Raw genomic sequence first — 25,189 nt, 5'->3', positions numbered from 1 at the left:
CCTTCACAACAGCTAACCAAGTGAACAACACTCTCCAGGATATAGGCGTATCAATATCCAAATCTACCATAAAGAGAAGACTGCATGAAAGTAAATACAGAGGGTTCACTGCACGGTGCAAGCCACTCATAAGCCTCAAGAAGAAGAAGTCTAGATTGGACTTAAAAAACCAGCACACTTCTGGAAGAACATTCTTTGGACAGATGAAAACAAGATCAACCTCTACCAGAATGATGGAAAGAAAAAAGTATGGCGAAGGCATGGTACAGCTCATGATTCAAAGCATACCACATCATCTGTAAAATACAGCAGAGGCGGTGTGATGGCTTGGGCACCCATGGCTGCCAGTGGCACTGGGTCCCTAGTGTTGATTGATGATGTGACACAGGACAAAAGCAGCTGGATGAATTCTGGGGTTTTCAGAGACATACTGTGTGCTCAAATCCAGGCAAATGCAGCCAAACTGATTGAGCGGCATTTGATAATACAGATGGACAATGACCCAAAACATAAAGCCAAAGCAACCCAGGAGTTTATTAAAGCAAAGAAGTGGAGAATATTCTTGAATGGCCAAGTCAGTCACCTGATCTGAACCCAATAGAGCATGTATTTCACTTGTTAAAGACGCAACTTCAGACAGAAAGACCCACAAACAAACAGCAACTGAAAAGCACTGCAGTAAAGACCTGGCAAAGAATTAAAAAGGAGGAAACACAGCGTCCGATGTCCATGAGTTCAGGCAGTCATTGCTAATAGGGATGAGCGAACTCGAACTGTATAGTTCGGGTTCGTACCGAATTTTGGGGTGTCCGTGACACGGAGCCGAACCCGGACATTTTCGTAAAAGTCTGGGTTCGGGTTCGGTGTTCGTCGCTTTCTTGGCGCTTTTGTGACGCTTTCTTGGCGCTTTTTGAAAGGCTGCAAAGCAGCCAATCAACAAGCGTCATACTACTTGCCCCAAGATAAAGGTAAAGGAGCTGAAACTCCTAAACCCTTGTTCCAAGTCACAGCCATGCCTACTATTGGCATGGCTGTGATTGGCCAGAGCACCATGTGACCCAGCCTCTATTTAAGCTGGAGTCACATAGCGCCGCCCGTCACTCTGCTCTGATTAGCGTAGGGAGAGGTTGCGGCTGTGACAGTAGGGCGAGATTAGGCAGATTAACTCCTCCAAAGGACTTGATTAATCGATCGATCTGCAGCTGTGCATCATTGAGCTGCTGAAATTCAAATGCTCACTGTTTTTAGGCTGCCCAGACCGTTTGTCAGTCACTTTTTTCTGGGGTGATCGGCGGCCATTTTGTGTCTTGTGCGGTGCTGCGACCAAGTGCATCCAAGCTGCGACCAAGTGCATTTAACCCTCAATGGTGTGGCTAAAGCCTACATCAGGGTGAAGCTGTCACACCAAGTGCATTTAACCAGCAATAGTCTGTTTATTTTTTGGCCATATACTACATCAGGGGCAAGCTGCGCCTGTCACCAAGTGCATTTAACCCTCAATGGTGTGGTTGTTTTTTGGCTAAAGCCTACATCAGGGTGAAGCTGTCACACCAAGTGCATTTAACCAGCAATAGTCTGTTCATTTTTTGGCCATATACTAAATCAGAGGCAAGCTGCGCCCGTCACCAAGTGCATTTAACCAGCAATAGTCTGTTCATTTTTTGGCCATATACTACATCAGGGGCAAGCTGCGCCCGTCACCAAGTGCATTTAACCCTCAGTAGTGTGGTTGGTCAAGCTGTGACACCAAGTGCATTTAACCAGCAATAGTCTGTTCATTTTTTGGCCATATACTACATCAGGGGCAAGCTGCGCCCGTCACCAAGTGCATTTAACCCTGAGTAGTGTGGTTGGTCAAGCTGTCACACCAAGTGCATTTAACCAGCAATAGTCTGTTCATTTTTTGGCCATATACTACATCAGGGGCAAGCTGCGCCTGTCACCAAGTGCATTTAACCCTCAATGGTGTGGTTGTTTTTTGGCTAAAGCCTACATCAGGGTGAAGCTGTCACACCAAGTGCATTTAACCAGCAATAGTCTGTTCAGTTTTTGGCCATATACTAAATCAGGGGCAAGCTGCGCCCGTCACCAAGTGCATTTAACCAGCAATAGTCTGTTCATTTTTTGGCCATATACTACATCAGGGGCAAGCTGCGCCTGTCACCAAGTGCATTTAACCCTCAATGGTGTGGTTGTTTTTTGGCCATATATATACTACATCAGGGGCAAGCTGCGCCCGTCACAAAGTGCATTTAACCCTCAGTAGTGTGGTTGGTCAAGCTGTCACACCAAGTGCATTTAACCAGCAATAGTGTGGTTATTTTTTGGCCATATCCCAGTCTAATTCTGTCACTAAATCCATACCGGTCACCCAGCGCCTAAATACTAGGCCTCAAATTTATATCCCGCTAAATCTGTCGTTACCGCTGTACTGTTGTGGATGGGCAAGTTATTTAGTGTCCGTCAAAGCACATTTTTTGTTCAGGGTTGAAAAACAATTCCCAATTTAGCAATTTCATAATTTAGTGGTTTCTGCTATATCAGAGCTATTTGAAATCTATCCCTAAAAGGGTATATAATATTCAAGGTGCACATAGGGTCATTCAGAATAACTTCACACACACGCTACTGTGCATTTCCAAGTCTAATTCTGTCAGTAAATCTATACCTGTCACCCAGTGCCTAAATACTAGGCCTCAAATTTATATCCCGCTAAATCTCTCGTTACCGCTGTACTGTTCTGGCTGGGCAAGTTATTTAGTGTCCGCCAAAGCACATTTTTTGTTCTGGGTTGAAATACAATTCCCAATTTAGCAATTTCATAATTTAGTGGTTTCTGCTATATCAGAGCTATTTGAAATCTATCCCTAAAAGGGTATATAATATTCAAGGTGCACATAGGGTCATTCAGAATAACTTCACACACACGCTACTGTGCATTTCCAAGTCTAATTCTGTCACTAAATCCATACCGGTCACCCAGCGCCTAAATACTAGGCCTCAAATTTATATCCCGCTGAATTTGAATACAATACATTGGGCCAAATAATATTTTTGTTGTTGTGGTGAACCATAACAATGAGGAAAACATCTAGTAAGGGACGCGGACGTGGTCGTGGTGGTGTTAGTGGACCCTCTGGTGCTGGGAGAGGACGTGGCCGTTCTGCCACATCCACACGTCCTAGTGTACCAACTACCTCAGGTCCCAGTAGCCGCCAGAATTTACAGCGATATATGGTGGGGCCCAATGCCGTTCTAAGGATGGTAAGGCCTAAGCAGGTACAGGCATTAGTCAATTGGGTGGCCGACAGTGGATCCAGCACGTTCACATTATCTCCCACCCAGTCTTCTGCAGAAAGCGCACAGATGGCGCCTGAAAACCAACCCCATCAGTCTGTCACATCACCCCCATGCATACCAGGGAAACTGTCTCAGCCTCAAGTTATGCAGCAGTCTCTTATGCTGTTTGAAGACTCCGCTGGCAGGGTTTCCCAAGGGCATCCACCTAGCCCTTCCCCAGCGGTGAAAGACATAGAATGCACTGACGCACAACCACTTATGTTTCCTGATGATGAGGACATGGGAATACCACCTCAGCATGTCTCTGATGATGACGAAACACAGGTGCCAACTGCTGCGTCTTTCTGCAGTGTGCAGACTGAACAGGAGGTCAGGGATCAAGACTGGGTGGAAGACGATGCAGGGGACGATGAGGTCCTAGACCCCACATGGAATGAAGGTCGTGCCACTGACTTTCACAGTTCGGAGGAAGAGGCAGTGGTGAGACCGAGCCAACAGCGTAGCAAAAGAGGGAGCAGTGGGCAAAAGCAGAACACCCGCCGCCAAGAGACTCCGCCTGCTACTGACCGCCGCCATCTGGGACCGAGCACCCCAAAGGCAGCTTCAAGGAGTTCCCTGGCATGGCACATCTTCAAACAATGTGCTGACGACAAGACCCGAGTAGTTTGCACGCTGTGCCATCAGAGCCTGAAGCGAGGCATTAACGTTCTGAACCTGAGCACAACCTGCATGACCAGGCACCTGCATGCAAAGCATGAACTGCAGTGGAGTAAACACCTTAAAACCAAGGAAGTCACTCAGGCTCCCCCTGCTACCTCTTCTGCTGCTGTCGCCTCGGCCTCTTCCTCTGCCTCTGGAGGAACGTTGGCACCTGCCGCCCAGCAAACAGGGGATGTACCACCAACACCACCACCACCTCCGTCACCAAGCGTCTCAACCATGTCACACGGCAGCGTTCAGCTCTCCATCTCACAAACATTTGAGAGAAAGCGTAAATTCCCACCTAGCCACCCTCGATCCCTGGCCCTGAATGCCAGCATTTCTAAACTACTGGCCTATGAAATGCTGTCATTTAGGCTGGTGGACACAGACAGCTTCAAACAGCTCATGTCGCTTGCTGTCCCACAGTATGTTGTTCCCAGCCGCCACTACTTCTCCAAGAGAGCCGTGCCTTCCCTGCACAACCAAGTATCCGATAAAATCAAGTGTGCACTGCGCAACGCCATCTGTAGCAAGGTCCACCTAACCACAGATACGTGGACCAGTAAGCATGGCCAGGGACGCTATATCTCCCTAACTGCACACTGGGTAAATGTAGTGGCAGCTGGGCCCCAGGCGGAGAGCTGTTTAGCGCACGTCCTTCCGCCGCCAAGGATCGCAAGGCAACATTCTTTGCCTCCTGTTGCCACCTCCTCCTTCTCGGCTTCCTCCTCCTCTTCTTCCACCTGCTCATCCAGTCAGCCACACACCTTCACCACCAACTTTAGCACAGCCCGGGGTAAACGTCAGCAGGCCATTCTGAAACTCATATGTTTGGGGGACAGGCCCCACACCGCACAGGAGTTGTGGCGTGGTATAGAACAACAGACCGACGAGTGGTTGCTGCCGGTGAGCCTCAAGCCCGGCCTGGTGGTGTGTGATAATGGGCGAAATCTCGTTGCAGCTCTGGGACTAGCCAATTTGACGCACATCCCTTGCTTGGCGCATGTGCTGAATTTGGTGGTGCAGAAGTTCATTCACAACTACCCCGACATGTCAGAGCTGCTGCATAAAGTGCGGGCCGTCTGTTCGCGCTTCCGGCATTCACATCCTGCTGCTGCTCGCCTGTCTGCGCTACAGCGTAACTTTGGCCTTCCCGCTCACCACCTCATATGCGACGTGCCCACCAGGTGGAACTCCACCTTGCACATGCTGGACAGACTGTGCGAGCAGCAGCAGGCCATAGTGGAGTTTCAGCTGCAGCACGCACGGGTCAGTCGCACTACAGAACAGCACCACTTCACCACCAATGACTGGGCCTCCATGTGAGACCTGTGTGCCCTGTTGCGCTGTTTCGAGTACTCCACCAACATGGCCAGTGGCGATGACGCCGTTATCAGCGTTACAATACCACTTCTATGTCTTCTTGAGAAAACACTTAGGGCGATGATGGAAGAGGAGGTGGCCCAGGAGGAGGAGGAGGAGGAAGAGGGGTCATTTTTAGCACTTTCAGGCCAGTCTCTTCGAAGTGACTCAGAGGGAGGTTTTTGGCAACAGCAGAGGCCAGGTACAAATGTGGCCAGCCAGGGCCCACTACTGGAGGACGAGGAGGACGAGGATGAGGAGGAGGTGGAGGAGGATGAGGATGAAGCATGGTCACAACGGGGTGGCACCCAACGCAGCTCGGGTCCATCACTGGTGCGTGGCTGGGGGGAAAGGCAGGACAATGACGATACGCCTCCCACAGAGGACAGCTTGTCCTTACCCCTGGGCAGCCTGGCACACATGAGCGACTACATGCTGCAGTGCCTGCGCAACGACAGCAGAGTTGCCCACATTTTAACCTGTGCGGACTACTGGGTTGCCACCCTGCTGGATCCACGCTACAAAGACAATGTGCCTACCTTACTTCCTGCACTGGAGCGTGATAGGAAGATGCGCGAGTACAAGCGCACGTTGGTAGACGCGCTACTGAGAGCATTCCCAAATGTCACAGGGGAACAAGTGGAAGCCCAAGGCCAAGGCAGAGGAGGAGCAAGAGGTCGCCAAGGCAGCTGTGTCACGGCCAGCTCCTCTGAGGGCAGGGTTAGCATGGCAGAGATGTGGAAAACTTTTGTCAACACGCCACAGCTAACTGCACCACCACCTGATACGCAACGTGTTAGCAGGAGGCAACATTTCACTAACATGGTGGAACAGTACGTGTGCACACCCCTCCACGTACTGACTGATGGTTCGGCCCCATTCAACTTCTGGGTCTCTAAATTGTCCACGTGGCCAGAGCTAGCCTTTTATGCCTTGGAGGTGCTGGCCTGCCCGGCAGCCAGCGTTTTGTCTGAACGAGTATTCAGCACGGCAGGGGGCGTCATTACAGACAAACGCAGCCGCCTGTCTACAGCCAATGTGGACAAGCTGACGTTCATAAAAATGAACCAGGCATGGATCCCACAGGACCTGTCCGTCCCTTGTCCAGATTAGACATTAACTACCTCCCCATAACCATATATTATTGGACTCCAGGGCACTTCCTCATTCAATCCTATTTTTATTTTCATTTTACCATTATATTGCGAGGCTACCCAAAGTTGAATGAACCTCTCCTCTGTCTGGGTGCCGGGGCCTAAATATATGCCAATGGACTGTTCCAATGTTGGGTGACGTGAAGCCTGATTCTCTGCTATGACATGCAGACTAATTCTCTGCTGACATGAAGACAGATTCTCTGTTACGGGACCTCTCTCCTCTGCCTGGGTGCTGGGCCTAAATATCTGACAATGGACTGTTGCAGTGGTGGCTGACGTGAAGCCTCATTCTCTGCTATGACATGCAGACTGATTCTCTGCTGACATGAAGCCAGATTGTCTGTTACGGGACCTCTCTCCTCTGCCTGGGTGCTGGGCCTAAATTTATGACAATGGACTGTTGCAGTGGTGGCTGACGTGAAGCCTGATTCTCTGCTATGACATGCAGACTGATTCTCTGCTGACATGAAGCCAGATCCTCTGTTACGGGACCTCTCTCCTCTGCCTGGGTGCTGGGCCTAAATTTATGAAAATGGACTCTTACAGTGGTGGGTGACGTGAAGCCTGATTCTCTGCTATGACATGAAGACTGATTCTCTGCTGACATGAAGCCAGATTGTCTGTTACGGGACCTCTCTCCTCTGCCTGGGTGCTGGGCCTAAATATCTGCCAATGGACTGTTGCAGTGGTGGCTGACGTGAAGCCTCATTCTCTGCTATGACATGCAGACTAATTCTCTGCTGACATGAAGCCAGATTGTCTGTTACAGGGCCTCTCTCCTCTGCCTGGGTGCTGGGCCTAAATATATGCCAATGGACTGTTGCAGTGGTGGGTGACGTGAAGCCTCATTCTCTGCTATGACATGCAGACTAATTCTCTGCTGACATGAAGCCAGATTGTCTCTTACGGGACCTCTCTCCTCTGCCTGGGTGCTGGGCCTAAATTTATGACAATGGACTGTTGCAGTGGTGGCTGACGTGAAGCCTGATTCTCTGCTATGACATGCAGACTGATTCTCTGCTGACATGAAGCCAGATCCTCTGTTACGGGACCTCTCTCCTCTGCCTGGGTGCTGGGCCTAAATTTATGAAAATGGACTCTTACAGTGGTGGGTGACGTGAAGCCTGATTCTCTGCTATGACATGCAGACTAATTCTCTGCTGACATGAAGCCAGATTGTCTGTTACGGGACCTCTCTCCTCTGCCTGGGTGCTGGGCCTAAATATATGCCAATGGACTGTTGCAGTGGTGGCTGACGTGAAGCCTCATTCTCTGCTATGACATGCAGACTGATTCTCTGCTGACATGAAGCCAGATTGTCTGTTACGGGACCTCTCTCCTCTGCCTGGGTGCTGGGCCTAAATTTATGACAATTGACTGTTGCAGTGGTGGCTGACGTGAAGCCTGATTCTCTGCTATGACATGCAGACTGATTCTCTGCTGACATGAAGCCAGATCCTCTGTTACGGGACCTCTCTCCTCTGCCTGGGTGCTGGGCCTAAATTTATGAAAATGGACAGTTGCAGTGGTGGGTGACATGAAGCCTGATTCTCTGCTATGATATGAAGACTGATTATCTGCTGACATGAAGCCAGATTCTCTGTTACGGGACCTCTCTCCTCTGCCTGGGTGCTGGGCCTAAATTTATGACAATGGACTGTTGCAGTGGTGGCTGACGTGAAGCCTGATTCTCTGCTATGACATGCAGACTGATTCTCTGCTGACATGAAGCCAGATCCTCTGTTACGCGACCTCTCTCCTCTGCCTGGGTGCTAGGCCTAAATTTATGAAAATGGACTGTTGCAGTGGTGGGTGACGTGAAGCCTGATTCTCTGCTATGATATGAAGACTGATTCTCTGCTGACATGAAGCCAGATCCTCTGTTATGGGACCTCTCTCCTCTGCCTGGGTGCTGGGCCTAAATATCTGACAATGGACTGTTGCATTGGTGGCTGACGTGAAGCCTGATTCTCTGCTATGACATGCAGACTAATTCTCTGCTGACATGAAGCCAGATTGTCTGCTACGGGACCTCTCTCCTCTGCCTGGGTGCTGGGCCTAAATATATGCCAATGGACTGTTGCAGTAGTGGCTGACGTGAAGCCTCATTCTCTGCTATGACATGCAGACTAATTCTCTGCTGACATGAAGCCAGATTGTCTGCTACGGGACCTCTCTCCTCTGCCTGGGTGCTGGGCCTAAATATATGCCAATGGACTGTTGCAGTGGTGGCTGACGTGAAGCCTCATTCTCTGCTATGACATGCAGACTAATTCTCTGCTGACATGAAGCCAGATTGTCTGTTACGGGACCTCTCTCCTCTGCCTGGGTGCTGGGCCTAAATTTATGACAATGGACTCTTACAGTGGTGGGTGACGTGAAGCCTGATTCTCTGCTATGACATGAAGACTGATTCTCTGCTGACATGAAGCCAGATTGTCTGTTACGGAACCTCTCTCCTCTGCCTGGGTGCTGGGCCTAAATATATGCCAATGGACTGTTGCAGTGGTGGCTGACGTGAAGCCTCATTCTCTGCTCTGACATGCAGACTAATTCTCTGCTGACATGAAGCCAGATTGTCTGTTACGGGACCTCTCTCCTCTGCCTGGGTGCTGGGCCTAAATTTATGAAAATGGACTCTTACAGTGGTGGGTGACGTGAAGCCTGATTCTCTGCTATGACATGAAGACTGATTCTCTGCTGACATGAAGCCAGATTGTCTGTTACGGGACCTCTCTCCTCTGCCTGGGTGCTGGGCCTAAATATATGCCAATAGACTGTTGCAGTGGTGGCTGACGTGAAGCCTGATTCTCTGCTATGACATGCAGACTGATTCTCTGCTGACATGAAGCCAGATCCTCTGTTACGGGACCTCTCTCCTCTGCCTGGGTGCTGGGCCTAAATTTATGAAAATGGACTCTTACAGTGGTGGGTGACGTGAAGCGTGATTCTCTGCTATGACATGCAGACTAATTCTCTGCTGACATGAAGCCAGATTGTCTGTTACGGGACCTCTCTCCTCTGCCTGTGTGCTGGGCCTAAATATATGCCAATGGACTGTTGCAGTGGTGGCTGACGTGAAGCCTCATTCTCTGCTATGACATGCAGACATATTCTCTGCTGACATGAAGCCAGATTGTCTGTTACGGGACCTCTCTCCTCTGCCTGGGTGCTGGGCCTAAATTTATGACAATTGACTGTTGCAGTGGTGGCTGACGTGAAGCCTGATTCTCTGCTATGACATGAAGACTGATTCTCTGCTGACATGAAGCCAGATTGTCTGTTACGGGACCTCTCTCCTCTGCCTGGGTGCTGGGCCTAAATATATGCCAATAGACTGTTGCAGTGGTGGCTGACGTGAAGCCTGATTCTCTGCTATGACATGCAGACTGATTCTCTGCTGACATGAAGCCAGATCCTCTGTTACGGGACCTCTCTCCTCTGCCTGGGTGCTGGGCCTAAATTTATGAAAATGGACTCTTACAGTGGTGGGTGACGTGAAGCGTGATTCTCTGCTATGACATGCAGACTAATTCTCTGCTGACATGAAGCCAGATTGTCTGTTACGGGACCTCTCTCCTCTGCCTGGGTGCTGGGCCTAAATTTATGAAAATGGACTCTTACAGTGGTGGGTGACGTGAAGCGTGATTCTCTGCTATGACATGCAGACTAATTCTCTGCTGACATGAAGCCAGATTGTCTGTTACGGGACCTCTCTCCTCTGCCTGTGTGCTGGGCCTAAATATATGCCAATGGACTGTTGCAGTGGTGGCTGACGTGAAGCCTCATTCTCTGCTATGACATGCAGACATATTCTCTGCTGACATGAAGCCAGATTGTCTGTTACGGGACCTCTCTCCTCTGCCTGGGTGCTGGGCCTAAATTTATGACAATTGACTGTTGCAGTGGTGGCTGACGTGAAGCCTGATTCTCTGCTATGACATGCAGACTGATTCTCTGCTGACATGAAGCCAGATCCTCTGTTACGGGACCTCTCTCCTCTGCCTGGGTGCTGGGCCTAAATTTATGAAAATGGACAGTTGCAGTGGTGGGTGACGTGAAGCCTGATTCTCTGCTATGATATGAAGACTGATTATCTGCTGACATGAAGCCAGATTCTCTGTTACGGGACCTCTCTCCTCTGCCTGGGTGCTGGGCCTAAATTTATGACAATGGACTGTTGCAGTGGTGGCTGACGTGAAGCCTGATTCTCTGCTATGACATGCAGACTGATTCTCTGCTGACATGAAGCCAGATCCTCTGTTACGCGACCTCTCTCCTCTGCCTGGGTGCTGGGCCTAAATTTATGAGAATGGACTGTTGCAGTGGTGGGTGACGTGAAGCCTGATTCTCTGCTATGATATGAAGACTGATTCTCTGCTGACATGAAGCCAGATCCTCTGTTATGGGACCTCTCTCCTCTGCCTGGGTGCTGGGCCTAAATATCTGACAATGGACTGTTGCATTGGTGGCTGACGTGAAGCCTGATTCTCTGCTATGGGACCTCTCTCCAATTGATTTTGGTTAATTTTTATTAATTTAATTTTTATTTTAATTCATTTCCCTATCCACATTTGTTTGCAGGGGATTTACCTACATGTTGCTGCCTTTTGCAGCCCTCTAGCCCTTTCCTGGGCTGTTTTACAGCCGTTTTAGTGCCGAAAAGTTCGGGTCCCCATTGACTTCAATGGGGTTCGGGTTCGGGACGAAGTTCGGATCGGGTTCGGATCCCGAACCCGAACATTTCCGGGAAGTTCGGCCGAACTTCTCGAACCCGAACATCCAGGTGTTCGCTCAACTCTAATTGCCAACAAATGGTTTTCAACCAAGTATTAGAAATTTACATTTTATTTACAATTATTTAATTTGTCCAGTTACTTTTGAGCCCCTGAAAAGAAGGGATTGAGTTTAAAATTGCTTTAGTTCCTCACAATAATTTCTTTCAATGCACTGAATTAAAGCTGAAAGTCTGAACTTCAACTGCATCTGAATTGTTTTGTTCAAAATCCATTGTGATAATGTACATAACAAAAATTAGAAAAATGTCTCTGTCCAAATATATATGGACCTAACTGTATGTCTTTAATAATGAGTAATTGCAAATATATCCTGAGTATATAATCACAGTGGCTTTCCACAAACCGTTACTCCGTTGAGGCGTGCGGTTAAAGGTGGGTGCACTCTTTCTTCCCCCAGGGCACACCATGGTTCGGGACTGTCTGATCATAGCTGGGGTGCACATGATGTTGAGTGTTTGTATGGGTGCAAGCCAGGGCATGTAGAGTGCAATGGCCAGCATATGATATAGGAGTCAGAAAACCATTTCAAAGGTAGAAGAGTAAACTTCTCTCTTTACTAAATGAGAGTTGTAGTACATACAATTATAGCAGACACAGTTCCAACTATACACAGTGCAATTAATCCCCACATAATTATATATAAATTAAGGCAAGGATAGGAGTTATGGCCTCCTTTCCACTCTATCTTGCTAAAATGGCTGGCAACAGTACCTTAGCAATAATGTCTGTAATGTCCACCACAGGATACAGAGTCTTGAAGGCACGCCTGGCGGGTGACGCTAGGAAGGCTCGTCCCCATCACCACCTGCCATTGGCTGTGACCCCAGACAATGGATGTTTTCATCCAGGCACGGGAGAAGCAGCAGCAGCAGTGCTGGGACTAGGAGCGGCGCAGGGAGCGGGGACCTAGGTAAGTATATTCAGCGTGGGGGGCCCGGCATGTAAGGGGGCTTTTTTAGGATTGGATAACCCCTTTAATAGTGTGCCTCACAGTAACAAAATCCGATTGGCTGTAGTAGCAGGTTATCTTGCTGACCTCTATGCTTGGCCATGTAAGTCCTCTTTTGTATATCTCTCTTTCTGTTATCTTTCTCTCTTTCTATAGAACTTGCAGAGATTTGTTTGGCTCTGAAATTTTCTGGGCCTAAGGAGAGGAAGTGTGAGATAAAAGCTTCCTCTCTCTCTCTGAAATCTCCTTAGAACAACCTCAGCTTCCTATAAGCAAAACCGTCCACCAAGATACTAATTAGAAATGGGGAAAAAGATGACCCTAATTAGATTTCCTAGGTCTAGGCCCTCTGCCCAGGGGCGACTCCTAAGGGTGGAGACCCCCCGTCCTCGAACCTATCTGGCAGCTCCTAGTTAGCCTTATTGTGTATGGGCTGATGATAATTGATCTAATGGTGGACTGATCTAATGGTGTCTTTTATTGTTTTTTGTAGTCAGTTGCACCGTGTACCTCTTGGTATTGTATACCATCAGGGCTGTATGCATTGTGCATTTTGTTGCATCTGATCCTTTCTGTCCGTGCGTATACCAGTCCACCATTAGATCAATTATCATCAGCCCATACACAATAGGGCTAACTAGGAGCTGCCAGATAGGTTCGAGGACGGGGGGGTCTCCACCCTTAGGAGTCGCCCCTGGGCAGAGGGCCTAGACCTAGGAAATGTAATTAGGGTCATCTTTTTCCCCATTTCTAATTAGTATCTTGGTGGACGGTTTTGTGTATGGACACTATAGGACAAATTGTTTGCTGTATGAGTAATATTAAAGTTTATCTCTCTGTAAGGGTTATGTTGTAGCTGGACCAGAATATTCCTTACGTTTAACCCACTATATAGATTTATATCCATTAAGGCTGGATTTTCAGCTTCCTATAAGGGCTGAGGCAGGATTGTTAACCCTGCTTGTGCCATCCATACACGGCTATACTGGGTTCAATACATAACATAACAATACATAACAATATATAAAAAAGCATTTGCAGATACCCCCTGCTCTTGAGTACTGTATTAACAGCAGCTCACACAAAGAAATCTTGAATCATAAATATCAAATTTCACCATCTGGTTTTAAAGGCAGAAAAAAAAAATAGGTGGCACAGCTATAAACTTTTCATTTTTATAAACCTCTTGTTGGCATATACTATTTATAGAATTTTTGGGTCCACCGGGTTCGGACGAACTTCAGGTCAAAGTTTGGGTTCGGAACCGAACTTGACCCAAACGTGAACCCAAACCCCATTGAAGTCAATGGGGACCTGAACTCTAGTGCACTAAAATTGCTGTAAAATAGTCATAGTAAGGGCTAGAGCGCTGCAAAAGGAAGCAAAATGGGGGGAAAATTACCCTGCAAACAAACGTGGATAAAGAAATGACTTAAAATAACATAGAATAGAAAAAAAATTAAAAATAATAATCTTGAACTAGGAGGAGGAGGTCAAAGTGGAGTATGAGGTTGAGGAGGCGGTAGATGTGGCGGTGTAGGTGGAAGCGGTAGTGGAGGAGGAGGAGATAGCCAAGACAGGTCCCCCCCCCCTGTGGGATCCTCATTTTAATGAACGTTAACTTGTCCACATTGGCTGTAAACAGGCGGCTGCACTTGTCTGTGATCATCACTCCGCCGTTCTAAGCACACGTTCGGACAATACACTGGCCGCAGGGCAGGCCAGCACCTCCAAAGCGTAAAGGGCAAGCTCAGGCCATGTGCCAAATTTGGAGACCCAGAAGTTGAAGGGGGCAGACCCATCAGTCAGTACGTGTAGGCGTGTGCACATGTACTGTTCCACCATGTTGCTGAAATGCTGCCTCCTGCTAAGACATCCCATATATGCTGGTGGTGATGGTTGTTGTGGCATGCTGACAAAGATTTTCCACATTTTGGCCATGCTAACCCTGCCTTCTGAGGTGCTGGCAGTGCCCCAGCTGTGTTAGTGACTTCTTCCTACTCCTCTGCCTTCGCCTTGTGCTTCCACTGAGCCCCTGCTTTCAGGAGGAAATGCCATCAGCAGCGCGTTTACCAGCGTGCCCTTGTACTTGCGCATCTTCCGATCAGGATCCAGTGACGGAATTAAAGACGGCACGTTGTCCTTGTAGCGGGTATTCAGCAGGGTGGCCATCCAGTAATTAGCACTGGTTAGAATGTGGAAAACTCGGCGGTGCAGGCACTGCAGCATGTAGTCGCTCATGTGTGCCAGGCTGCCCAGAGGCAACGTCAAGCTGTCCTCTGTGGGAGGTCTATCGTCTGTGTCCTCTGTATCCCCCCAGCCACGCTCCAGTGATGCCCATGAGCTTCTTTGGGTGCCACCCTGCTGTGAACACGGTTCCTCCTCACCGGAGGTGGAAGCGGAATAGGAGGAGGCAACAGGAGGCAATGAGAAACGTCCTGCAATCCTTGGTGGCGGAAGGTCAATCACCAAACTGCTATCTGCCTGAGGCCCAGCCGCCACTGCATTTACCCAGTGTGCAGTTAGGGAGATATAACGTCCCTGCCCGTGCTCACTGGTCAACGTATCTGTAGTGAGGTGCACCTTGCCACAGATGGCGTTGCACAGTGCACACCTGATTTTGTCCGCCACTTGGTTGTGCAGGGCAGGGATGGCTCACCTGGAAAAGTAGTGGCGGCTGGGAACTAAGTACTGTGGGACAGCCACCGCTATAAGGTTTTTAAAAGTCTCCGCCTCCACCAGATGGAATGACAGCATTTCAAAGTCCAGGAATTTTGAAATTCTGGCATTCAGGACCAGGGATCGCGAGTGGGTAGGGGGGTACTTCCTTTTTCTCTCCAGTGTTTGGGGGATGGACAGCTGAACGCTTCCATGGGACAGTGTGGACATGCTGGGTGACAGGTGCCACTGTCACTCCAGAGGGGGAGGAAGAGGCCGAGACTGCAGCAGAAGAGGGAACAGGAGGAGCCTGAGATCTTTTGTGGTTTTTGAGGTGTTTACTCCACTGCAGCTCCTGCTTTGCATTTAGATGCCTGGTCATGCAGGTTGTGCTCAGGTATAGAACATATATGCCTCGCCACAGGCTCCTCTTGCACAGCGTGCAAACCACTCACGTCTTGTCGTCAGCACATTGTCTGAAGAACTGCCAAGCCAGGGAATTCCTTGGAGCTGGCTTTGGTGTGCTCAGTCCCTGGGTGTGGTGGGCAGTAGCAGGCTTACTAGCTAGGGGATGGCCACTCTGCTTTTGCACACTGCTCCCTCTTTTGCTGTGCAGCTGGCACTGTGTGACCACTACCTCTTCCTCCAAACTGCACACATCACTCGCATGACCTTGATTCCATGTGGGGTCTAGGACCTCATCATCCTCCACATCATCTTCCACCCACTATTCACACCTGCCCTCCTTGCCGGTCTGCACACTGCAGTTTCATCATCATCAGGGACGTACTGCGGTGGTCCTTCCATGTCCACATTCTGAAACATAAGTGGTTGAGCATCAGTGCACAGAAACCCTGCCAGCAGAGTCATCAAAAATCATAAGAGACTACTGCATGACTTGGGGCTCAGACTGCTTGGCTTATTTGCAAGGGGGTGAGGTGAAAGACAGATGCCCATGGGCTGCAGATGCCAACTCTGCGCTTTCAGCAGGGGACCGGTTGGGAGACAATGTGAAGGAACTGGAGGCATTGTCAGCCACCCAATCTACTACCACCTCTACTTGTTCTGGCCTCACCATTTTTACACCGGTATTCGGGCCTACAAAATAACGCTGAACGTTCTGTCGCCTACGTGTACCTGAAGGTGTTTCATTTAGACCACGTCCTCTCCCTGCAACAGGAGCTCCACCAACCCCAGCAGCACCACAACCATGGCCACGTCTCTTAGTTGATGCTCTTCTCATTCTTTGAGGTCACCCACTGAACTAACAGACAGAATAACTATACTAATTTCCCTGTCACGTATGCAGTTCAGGTGTACCTGACACAAAAAATAGGTATATGTCACCCATTGAACTAACAGACAGATTACCTATAATAATTTCCCTAACACTAATGCAGTACAGGTGTACCTCACACAAAAATTGGGTATATGTCACCCATCAAACTAACAGACAGATTAACTATATTAACTTCCCTGTCCCGTATGCAGTGCAGGTGTACCTCACACAAAAATTGGGTATATGTCACCCATTAAACTAACAGACGGATTAACTATATTAACTTTCCTGTCCCGTATGCAGTGCAGGTGTACCTCACACAAAAATTGGGTATATGTCACCCATCAAACTAACAGATGGATTAACTATATTAACTTCCCTGTCACGTATACAATGCAGGTGTACCTCACACAAAAAATGGGTATATGTCACCCACCGAACTAACAGACAGATTACCTATATTAATTTCCCTGTCACGGATGCAGTGCAGGTGTACCTCACACAAAAAATGGGTATATGTCACCCACCGATCTAACAGATGGATTAACTATATTAATTTCCCTGTCATGGATGCACTGCAGGTGTACCTCACACAAAAAATAGGTATATGTCACCCATTGCACTAACAGACGGATTACCTATATTAATTTCCCTGTCACGGATGCAGTGCAGGTGTACCTCACACAAAAAATGGGTATATGTCACCCACCGAATTAGAAGACAGATGAACTATATTAATTTCCCTGTCACGGACGCAGTGCAGTTGTACCTCACACAAAAAATGGGTATATGTCACCCACTGAACTAACAGACGGATTAACTATATTAATTTCCCTGTCACGGATGCGCTGCAGGTGTTCCTCACACCAAAAATGGGTATATGTCACCCACCAAACTAACAGACAGATTAACTATTTTATTTTTGTGTCAGGGGTACAAAAAATCACTGTAGGTCACCCACCGAATAAATAGCCATATGAGATTCCTAACACACTCCCTCACTTCAGCTGCCTGCTTCCTGTACTTAAAATTCTCAGAGCTGATGGGCGGTGCTACACGTGATCCAGCTTGTATAGAGGCTGGGTCACATGATGCACTGGCCAATCAAAGCCATGCCATTACAATGCATGGCTGTGATGGCTTCTAAGTGCCCACAGCTTAAAAGCTTGTTCATTGGCTGCCCTGCAGACTTTCAACAAGCTTTATTAAATGCCCGAACACCGAACTCGAACCCAAACTTTTCCAGCAGAGTTTGGGTTCGGGTCTGGGTAGCCGAACCCGCAAAGTTCGGTACGGACTTAACAATAGCAACCAGTATATTTCTAGAAGAAATAACAGTGCAGTGTGTGGTGCAGCACCAACTCACATCAAGACATTTACACTGTTTGTGATACTAGTAAAACTGATTCCAGTAGCTACTGTAGATCATATTTAAAGTTGCACTATGGGAGAAATAGGTCTCTAACATCCATTAGCTTCATGGAGGAGTGGAAGAGGATTTTAGTGGCAACCTGTGAAGCTCTAGTGAACTCCATGCCCAAGAGAGTTAAGGCAGTGCTGAAAAATAATGGTGGTCACTCAAAATATTGACACTTTGGGCACAATTCGGCCATTTTCACTTAGGGGTGTACTCACTTTTGTTGCCAGAGATTTAGACATGAATGGCTGTGTGTTGAGTTATTTGGAGGGTACACCAAATTTACACTGTTCTGCAAGCTGTACACTGACTATTTTACACTGTATCAAAATGTCATAACTTCAGTGTTGTCCCATGAAAAGATGTAATAGAATATTTACAAAAATGTGAGGGGTGTACTCACTTTTGTGAGATACTGTGTATCATCTACCTGCGCCTGATTTCTGTCATAAAAAAAAGTTGCAAACCTTCATTTTGAACAGTCTTCTGGCACAAATAAAGAAACAAGTCTAGGGCAGCTCCAAGCTGCTGTAGATTTCTGTTTAGGTGCATGGACTGCCTGAGGATGCGCCTAATATATGACGAGGTAAGCGCTTCATCATTTATAAGGCGCAACCTCTGATAGCGCAGTGGATTACAATCAAGAGTGTGATATTTAAAATAATTATTTTATATTGCTCACAGGAGGTCATCCATTCCTCAACCAACTTCTCCCTTAACTCAGAATATAAGAATGTATAAATGTTATGCAACTTGTTATAGCAGGGGCCATTCTCCACTCCTCTGTCTGCTGTTGGAGACCAGATAAGAAATCCTTGCCATTTTAATAAACCGCTGCTCCATCCAGTTATCTTTCTACAGAAAGTGAAAGGAAAAAACGAGAATTCAACATTTGTTTCTATTATTGATTATTCCAAGACTGTTTTAAAAGCATATGAACAATTCTGCAAATTGTTGTTCAATTTTAGAGACTGAATTAATTCTAACCTAATCTCATTTGTCATGAATTTCACAAAAAATGTTTCTTCCAAACAAATCTGAAGTTTAGAAAATTAGCTTTAGACGAATCGTGCAAAATAGCAACTGCCATTTTACATTTAACATTCAGTACATCAGTGCAGGAAATAGGGCAGAGGGGATTGTGATGGACAGTGGGACAGTGTAGGGACAGTGTAGGGATTGTGAATATTTAGTTATGTAGATTGAATTATTGGTTATAAAATCTGATATTATCATTAGGGACAGCATAGGGGTAGTTACAGTGTCTGTATCCAGGGCTGGAGTACTGCACAAAGATCACTTAAAGAGACAGTACTCTTTCTTCATGTGAAGAAGTCAGCCTTTTTATTTCCAAAAACCTGTAAAAATAGGCATATTTCCCAACATCACCAAAATAATATATCTCCAGGGGCGTAACTACCATAGCGGCAGACCATGCAAAGGTGAAAACCTGGTCAGGACTCTAGCCTGTAAAGCAAAGGTGGGGATCCTCTTGCCGGAGGGACCATTTCATGTGGCCCCCTGCGAGAACATATTGTGAAAATGTAAATAATCGCTTCCATTATTATTATAGAAGCGGTTATTAGCATGCAGGAGCCACAGGAAGATGAGAACAGTCCTGCACTGGCTGTACTCACATTCCCTAGTGTTTTTCCGGCCCCACATTGTTTCCTGACACGTACAGTGTCAGGACGTAGTGCACATAGATGCGCACTATGACCTGAAGCTCTGCGCTGTCAGGTCACAGTACAGCGCGGCAGGAAGAATACCAGGGATGGGTAAGCGCCATCCGGAACTGGAGAGGTAAGCTTATTTATTTATTATAAAGGTCTTATCTGAGGTCTGATGGGGGCTGAGAGTCTGATCTGAGGCTGGGGGGCATATTGGGGGTCTGATCTGAGGCTGGGGGTCTGATCTGAGGCTGAGAATCTGATCTGAGGCTGGGGGGGTATAATCAGAGGTTGGGGGTCTGATCTTAGGCTGGGGGGTCTGATGGGGGCTGATCTGAGGCTAGGGAGAGTCTGATGGGGGTCTGATCTGAGGTTGGGAGGTCTGATGGGGGTTGATCTGAAGTTGGGTGGTCTGATGGGGGTGTGATCTGAGGGTCGGGTCTGATCTAAGGCTGGGAAGGGTCTGATGATGGTCTGATCTGAGGCTGATGTAGGCTGGGGGGTCTGATATGAGGCTGATTTGAGGCTGATGGAGGTGGGAGAAGATCTGAGGCTGAGAAAAGGATAAAGGCAGGGTTAGTTGCGAAGAAAGAGGCAGAGACAGTGGCAGGGAGAGTGAAAGCTGGGTGAACCCCTCTGTGGACGCCTCTGGGTTTAGCTTGGCTGCCATTAATGCCAAATAAACAACTTGATATATAACATTCTCAACTTAAAAATGGTGCCTGTACTATTTTTACAGCGCTCTAGATTGTTTTAATTAAAGTGCAATTTCTATAACTTACCCCTAAGTCACTTTGGTTGAGAATTTTGTATTGCCCCTAAATGATGTTACAAATATCTAAATGGCTTCTGCAGCAAAAAGGTTCCCCACCCTTGCTCTAAAGGAACAACATTTAGCAAATGAGGCAGTGGAAAAATGACATAAGGGTCATTGAAAAGGGTTTAGGCAAAAACCCTTCTGTCCTGTGTATGGGGCCTGGTTTGATCCTTGCTATGGGGCCCTTACTTCTCTATGTACACTACTGTATATTTCACTACATATGCTGTACAATTGCTCCTTTTTCTTTAAAAAAACCTGTTGCAATATTTCTAGAATTTATGTGTAAATAAGCATACACTGCCTGTCCCAAAAAAAAAGTTATGAGCCTCCTATTGGATAATTACTTCCTGGGAGATTATCTTTCAGCTGACAATAAGTTATTTAACCCCAACTGGTGCAATAAGTTGTTTCTCATTTCTTAAACAACCGTGTCAAAAGACACATCTTATGGTCATGGAAAAGATGTTAGTCTGTTTGAGAAGGGTCAAATTATTGGCATGCATCAAGCAGAGAAAACATCTAAGGATATTTCCGAAACTACTAAAATTGGGTTAAGAACTGTCCAACACATTATTAAAAACTGGAAGGATAGTGGGGACCCATCGTATTCGAGGAAGAAATGTGGCGGGAAAAAAATCCTGAATGTTCGTGATCGGCGATGACTTAAACGTTTAAATCAAATTGAAGAAAAACTATAGAACTCAGGGCTATGTTTAATAGTGAAAGTAAGAGCATTTTCACACGCACAATGCGAAGGGAACCCAAGGGATTGGGATTGAACCGCTGTGTAGTCATAAGAAAACCACTAATCAGTGAGGCAAACCAGAAAAAAAGGCTTCAATTGGCTAGGGAGCATAAAGATTGGACTCTGGAGCAATGGAAAGAGGTCATGTGGTCTGATGAGTCCAGATTTGCCGTGTTCCAGAGTGATGGGCGCATGAGGGTAAGAAAAGAGGCAGATGAAGTGATGCACCTATCATGCCTAGTGCCTACTGTACAAGCCTGTGGGGGCAGTGCTATGATCTGGGGTTGCTGCAGTTGGTCAGGTCTAGGTTCAGCAACAGTATGTGCTCAAAGAATGAAGTCAGCTGACTACCTGAGCATACTGAATGACCAGGTTATTCCATCAATGGATTTTTTCTTTCGTGATGGCATGGGCATATTCCAAGATGACAATGCCAGGATTCATCAAGCTCAAATTGTGAAAGAGTAGTTCAGGGAGCATGAGACATTATTTTTCACACATGGATTGGCCACCACAGAGTCCAGACCTTAACCCCATTGAGAATCTTTGGGATGTGCTGGAGAAGGCTCTACCATCATGAGTGCAAGATCTTGGTGAAAAATGAATGCAACACTGGATGGAAATAAATCTTCTGACATTGCAGAAGCTTATCGAAACAATGCAACAGTGAATGCATGCCATAATCAAAGCTAAAGGCGGTCAAACAAAATATTAGAGTGTGCAACCTTTTTTTGGGTGTTTTTTTTTTTTTTTGGGACACGCAGTGTATTTTACTGTGTTAATAGCATTGTATAGTTTGGTCTCACTCAGGGAACATCCAATTTAGCCTGTATTTTTTTTCAAATACTTGTTCCATTAAGGCATAATGCTTGTTCAGAACAAACCACTTCTTCCAATACTACTCTTTGTGTGCATAAACACGGGCATGGGCATGCATCTGTTGCTGTTATGTTAAGTCATCATTTTTGAACTGCTGGAAGTAGAACATGCCACAGTTTATTCCAGTACCACTGTATGTGTGTATAAGTATGGGCAGGCACCTGGCCCCATTAAGGTCTAATTTTTGAACTTCTTGTTCAGAATTAACCACTGTTTTTCCAATACCATTGTGTGCGTTTAAACACTGGTAGGCATCTGGCCCAACCAGGGATGATTTTTTTAAATGTTTTTTCATTTACAAAGTATAAATCCAACAGCGCAGTGTGTTTTTAAAGGGTTTCTGTCATCAAAAATAACATTATGTAGCTGACTGACATTAGCGATGTGCTAATGTTAGCAGTACATAACAATAAGCTTTATAACTCCTTGCCTGCCGCTGTTCTCTTAAAATAAAGACTTACAAAATATGCTGATGAGTCTCTAGGTGTTACTGGAGTGTTGCTTCAGCACCTAGATCCCGCGCCTGCGTACGTCCCTTCCTGCGCAGGTGCAGTGAGGAAGCCGGCAGCAGGAGCACATCCTTAACTCACTGTGCCTGCGCTAAATACTAAACGGGACAGCGCAGGCGCGGGATTTACGGGACGATGAGGAGAATTCGAAAGTCAATCAACTGGACATGGGCGTGCCAAAGGGTGTGTAGACCGAGCCTCTAGGTGCTGAAGCAACACCCCAGTAGCACCTAGAGGCTCATTAGCATATTTTACAAGTCTTTATTTTAAGAGAACGGCGGCAGGCAGGGAGTTATAAAGCATACTGTTATGTACAGCTGACATGAGCACATCGCTAATGTCAGTCAGCTACATAACGTTATTCCTCATGACAGAAACCCTTTAAGCAGGTTGTTTATTTAAACAATTAACCATGTTTACATATATCAGTGTCACTTTGACATTTACTATTGCTTTTGTTGCATTAAAGAGCTTGACAGAGACAGAGAGAATGAGAAAAAAATTAAAATAAAGAAAAAAAAAATATTAATCCTAGGAAACCTCAGACTGTCATATACCAATTTTCAGGGCATATGAAGCAGCTTTCATTTGCATTGAATCAATTTGGACCTGAATTAGATTCTTTGTATTTATTTACATGGAACTTTGTGTTAGAGGTTCCTGGGGAGGGAGTGATGTTATTTATATGGGAATGTATGCATGCCTCCCAAGTGTCCATCTTTTGGAGGGACGGTCCCTCTTTTTGACCCAAGTCCCTCTGTCCCTCTTTGATACATAAATGTCCCTCTTTTTGACCTGGGGAAAGAATGCATGCATGTGCATTAATACATTTACTAAATTGCTCACTACTAAACTATAGTGATGAGTGGCATAGGCAATTTTCGAATTGCTATTCGCCATAAATTCACAAATTCGACAATTTGTGATCTCCAGTCATTGTTTACTTGATTGCAAAAATCGGCAATGTAATATATTTGCGATAAAAATTTGCAATTAGAATATTCGCGATCAACACTAAGGCGTAGGCAACTTTCCTATTGTTTGCTAGGGATGCTAAGTACCGATATTCGCAATAAATTTGTGATTAGAATATTCGCGATCAACATTATTTGCAAATATGACTATATAGCACTATATTCTAAATATTTGCGAATTCTCAAAGTAGCGATATTCGCGATTAAAATTTGTGATTTGAATATTCACGCTCAACACTACTAAACTACTTTTATGTTTTTACCTGTAACTTCATTATTTGGTGCAATTTGGACCTTATAATATCTATAATCCAATTATTTATATGCCAATATTTAAATGGATATTGAAGTGCAAGAAAACAAAATTCTCCCAGGGGCTCCACATGCTATAAAAAATAAAGGAACTTACACTCACCTAGCCGAGTCAATAATGCTTTGGGGGAAGTTTAAAGACGTGGCCTAGCATGAAAAAATTGCCACGATTCGTAAGTGTATGTTGATAGTGGCTGTAGGAGGAAATTATGTTATTTACATGGGACTGTATGTTGAACGTGGCTGTGGGAGGGAGTGATGTTATTTACATGGAACTGAATTTTGGAGGGGGCTGGGACATGGCGATGTTATTCACATGGGACTGTATGTTGATGGCGGCTGTGGATGGGAGTGATGTTATTTACATGGGACTGTATGAAGGTGGCTGGGGGAGGGAGTGATGTTATTTACATGGGAATGAATGTTGAGTGGGTGATGTTTACATGGGATTGCATGTTGGAGGTGGCTGGAAAGCGGGTGATATTATTTACATGGGACGTATGTTGAAGGCGGCTGGGGAGGAGGTTGTGTTATTTATATGGGACTGTATTTTGGGGGAGGCTGTAGATAGAGATGGATGTTATTTACATGGGACTGTATATTGGAGGGGGCTGGAGAGATGGTGTGATGTTATTTACATGGGACTCTATGGCAGAGGGAGGGAAATTGTTTTATTTACATAGCACTATATATTGGAGGGGCTGAAGGGAGGGGAGTGATGTTATTTACATGGGGCTGTATTTTGGAGGGGGCAGGAGAGATGGTGTGATGTTATATACATGGGACAGCATGGTATAGGGAGAAATATAACTACAGGAGCACTGCAGGGGGCATTAAAAATACTGGGGACACTTCAGGGTGAGCATTATAACAGTAGGGGGGCAGTATAAATACCGGGGGCACTGTAGGGGTATTATAAATCCAGTGGACATTATATGTGTTCTTATTACTATTTGGGGCTCTATAGGAGAGAGGTATATACCCTCCTTATTTCTACTAAGGACACTGAGAGGTCTCTAGAGAGCTTTATTACCACTGGGGGAACAGTAATAGGTCTTATTTCTAGTGGGGACTCTGTGAGGGCATTATTAATACTGAAGGGCTCTTCTACTAATGGAAGCACTCTTGGGGAGCGTTATCATGGTTGGGGGCACTGTAGGGGACAGTATTACTAATTAGGGCATTCTAGAAGGGAATTACTATTGGTGGGACTATGAGGAGCACTATTACTATAGGGGGCACAAATTTTTCTTCAGGATAGTATTTGGGGGTATTGGGGAGTACAGCGAGCAGCAGGATAACACTGTGGGGACTTCAGGTTGGGGGATGATGATAGAAATGTGAGAAAGCTAAGATGTCTGTGTGTCACACCCTGCAGAGACGAGGCACAGCTGAAATAAATTTTCCGGACCAAATGGAGAAGATGATGACAGAGACGATCTACATCGGAGGAGACGTAACCTGGGAGGCCCTGGATGTGACAGGCATGTGCTGCTGTATAGCAAGTACAGGAAAGTGCAGGGGGAGGGTCGATTTAGAGAACTGGGCCATATTTATTGGGGCTTGGGCACCAGATCTTTCGAGACCATAGCAACGCCCCTGCCATATGCAAATATCATCCCCTAGTCCCTGCATTTGTAGTTTCTGCACAAGGCTC

The sequence above is a fragment of the Bufo gargarizans genome, chromosome 3 (assembly GCF_014858855.1).
Source record: "Bufo gargarizans isolate SCDJY-AF-19 chromosome 3, ASM1485885v1, whole genome shotgun sequence".
Lineage (NCBI taxonomy): Eukaryota > Metazoa > Chordata > Amphibia > Anura > Bufonidae > Bufo > Bufo gargarizans.
The sequence above is the reverse complement of the archived record's forward strand: the minus strand, read 5'-3'. Positions refer to the sequence as shown.